Here is a 3519-nt window from a genome sequence, read left to right on the forward strand (position 1 = left end):
CCCTCCAGCTCTGTCTCTGCCTTGGCCGATCAACGCTCGCCTGCCTCGCCCAGCACGGTTCTTGCCGACTCGGCGACGGGAATTAATCGCCGCTTCTCGGCACAGGGCCGTTAACAAAAAGACGGATGGTTCGAACAAAGCCGCGTGCATCCACAGATCACTGACAATCTGCCTTATGGCTCTTCTCTGAATTTTGAGCCTCATAATCATTGCTTCAACTTCGCAGGGAGCTGTTCCTGGTTTGGAGCGCCTGAGGCTTGTGAGCTTCGTAGCATGCAAGCTGAGTGCTGTTTGTGAACAAGCAGGCTTTCCCTTCTGGGCTAAATGTGAAAGCGGGCGTTGACACGACTTACCTTTCCCTTTCCTGAGGAGTAAACCTCAGTTGTTAGCCACCTCTCGTGTTGTACCATTCACTCGGCGTTTTTCGCGCCATTCTCCCAGTGCGATATCGCACCAGATGGGTCAGCTGTAAACAGTCGCGCGGTGTGCTTATTTTCCTTCATGTGACAATGCCAAGCCACCGAGATTGCGGTTCGCCATTTGTGCTGCTTGGTGGGTTCCTGCTGTTTTATCTCCTTCGGAAGCGCAGACAACAAAATGCAAGGCGTACTCGGCGGCCGAGAAGTGTGTGGATGCGCAGCATGTGCAGGCAACGGAACCTCGGCCACTCCGGGCTGCTCATCCCGTTGTTGCGACAATCGGACCCGCCATATTTCTTCGATTGAGTGAAGTTTCGGCGTTTGCAGTGAGTTAAAGTAATGTATGTTTCACTGTATCTCAGTTACATGAGGATACTTCCGGGAACTTTCGAGAAAATTTTAGCATTGGTTGGACCCTTAATCGAGCGGCAAGACACGAACTGGAGGCAGGCAATATCCGCAAGAACCCGCTTGGAAATCCCACTTCGGTACAGTTATCTTTCTTTGAAGCCGCGATTTCTTCAGTTCATATTGTTGTGGCCACAGAATGAGTGTGTTGTGTTTGCATATTCTGTCTCTTTTGCAGATTTCTTGCCAGCGGTGACAGTCAGCGCAGCCTGTCATTTGCATACATGATGGGGAGGTCCACCGTTTGCACCATAATATCAGAGACCTCGCAAGCAATCTGGGACGCACTGAAACACCAATATGTACGGTGTCCCTTAACGCCCGAAGAATGGCTCGATGTAGCTCAAGGGTTCATGCAACGGTGGAACGTTCCAAACTGCATTGGTAAGTTATACTGTAAAATATTGATCTTGGTATCATGCCGCTCACTTCAAACTGCTCCAATCCATGAAGCATATGGTAGCGTTCACATTTGTCATAACCTAAATACCTGCTAGTTGCAGATTCAAAACTGTTTAGTGAAATGCGGTTCTGCTATCATACATGTTGCAGTGCCATGGAAAAATGCCATTGAAAATTTCTGGGTGTTGAGGAGTGAATGTAAGCATGTGCGCACCTATTAAGATATGACCAATATATATAATGTGACGAGATATCGGCAATACAGTTGTTGTCAAGCATCCGAGAAGAAAGGGCTGTATATTGCTTTTTAGATACGGTGGGCAAAGAATAATTAATCTCCATTATTCTCTACTGGTAGCAATGACGGGGAGCACGTTACCGTGGAGGCCCCCAGTAATTCCGGGTCGGAAAACTTCAATTACAAGGGGACCTTCAGAAAGATTCTTCTAGCAATGTGCGATTCCGGACATAGATTTCTGTACATTGATGTTGGCCGGTGTGGAGGAGAGAGCGACGGTGGTGTATTTGGGAGGTCACAGCTATCCCACGCCCTTGAATCCGGGCTCCTGGGTGTTCCGAGCCTGCCGCGCTTCCGGGGGGTAGCATTGCACCAAACGTTATTCTTGGAGACGAGGCGTTCCCTTTGAAACCATATCTAATGCGGTCTTATGCAAAACGGTGTTTGAAAACAGACGACGAAAGAATTTTTAACTACCGGCTTTCACGAGGAAGACGTGTCATTGAAAATGCCTTTGGCATTCTTACAAGCCGATGGCGCATCTTGCGGAGGAGGTTTAAAGCTAGCGATGAAAATGTGAACAGATATGTCCTTGCGAGCATTGCATTGCACAATTTTCTAATCGGCCGAAAGGAGGACCAGCAGTAGTACTGTCCACCAACTCTAGTGGACGCGGAAACTTGGAACGGAAACGTAGTTGAAGGGGAATGGCGCAACGAAGGTAGCGATGTGCCAGCGTTTGCTGAGGCCACAAGGCTGGGTTCCAACAGATCCTTCCGTGATGCTGAACGTATCCGCCAAACTTTAAAAACTTATTTTATGGGAGCAGGGCAGGTAGACTGGCAACTGGACTATATACACAGAAATGCTCCCAAGTGAAACCGCTCTAAACATAAGCAGGAATAGAACTGTTTTGACTTATTTATGTGAGCGCCTGCTAATATGACATCACAGAGCTTTCTGTAGGTTGATTGTGCTCTTTATCGAGACATTAGAAATTCGTCACATCAGTTAATTCTGAATGATACTATCTGAGAAGTCACCGCCTGGTGTGAGGCCTGGCAGGTGCATATCATATCTGATAATTTCTAAAAAAATAGTTTTCGTGCAAATGTCACCGAATGAATACCGCGTTAAATTGCGTTATTGGTCTGAAAATGAGACTCTCTCAAAGGTTTCAAACTACAGGCATTTATTGGACCGAACACACTGATCATGCGAAATAGTGCATTAAAAATCTTCATTCCCCTTGTTTGCATGCCTCGGTAGTCTATTAGTAAACGGTATGATCAAATGGGAGAAAATTAAAGCCATGATCTTCATTTTGCGCTAGAATTGTAAAATAAGTTATTAGTTTTCTGCCGTGGTGCTGTCTTCTGGTAGCCTACTGTTGTATTTAAGTGTTCCATCCTGCTACATTTACTGCAGTCGACGCTGGGGCTCGTCATGCTGTTTTGAGAAGCTCTTTCTAATTTCCCCTCAGCCTTGTGTATCCTTGTTTATGGAAATAAAGCAAAGAAAATCACATAAATCTATCAGTGACGTTATTTTCCGCAGCTCTCATCGTTCGTTTATTAGCTCTATGCTGTTCTGCATTTTAGATTTCAATATTTTCTTGAACTTATTCTATTACCGACGGGATGCCTTGCATATTTTACTGCAAATTTGACATGTGTCCTTGTTTGTTGTACTGCTTTCGCGGAATCCGTTCTCGTGCGTCTGTGCGTTTGGCCGTATTCACATAGACATAACGCCATACAGAGTAGCTTTCGTCAAAGCGGCTCACGAGCGTGACACACGGCAAAGGCTCTCCTGGAAGAAATGGACCTCTTACCCTAAACGCCGGCCAAGCGTTGATGGCCGCACCACTTGGTTTGCCCTAAAGGGGACATTCAATATTCCGCAAGTGCGCTTTTACGCATAACAATGCTTCCCAATGGCTGATCATGTGTTTCGAGCTGAAACAAAGCAAGAAGGACTAGTTTTTTGTTTGATTCTTCCAAAATACGTTTCTAGCATTCTATCCACACCCTTAGCGCCTTTCCTGTAGCC

General features: G+C 46.3%; 1 pseudogene; it reads left to right on the forward strand.

Annotated features, from left to right (window-relative positions):
• Window positions 1-509: 509 nt before the first annotated feature.
• The window catches only part of LOC144122975 (uncharacterized), a 6982-nt pseudogene continuing 3972 nt past the window's right edge, over window positions 510-3519 (forward strand).

This window comes from Amblyomma americanum, chromosome 1, assembly GCF_052857255.1.
Source record: "Amblyomma americanum isolate KBUSLIRL-KWMA chromosome 1, ASM5285725v1, whole genome shotgun sequence".
Classification (NCBI taxonomy): domain Eukaryota; kingdom Metazoa; phylum Arthropoda; class Arachnida; order Ixodida; family Ixodidae; genus Amblyomma; species Amblyomma americanum.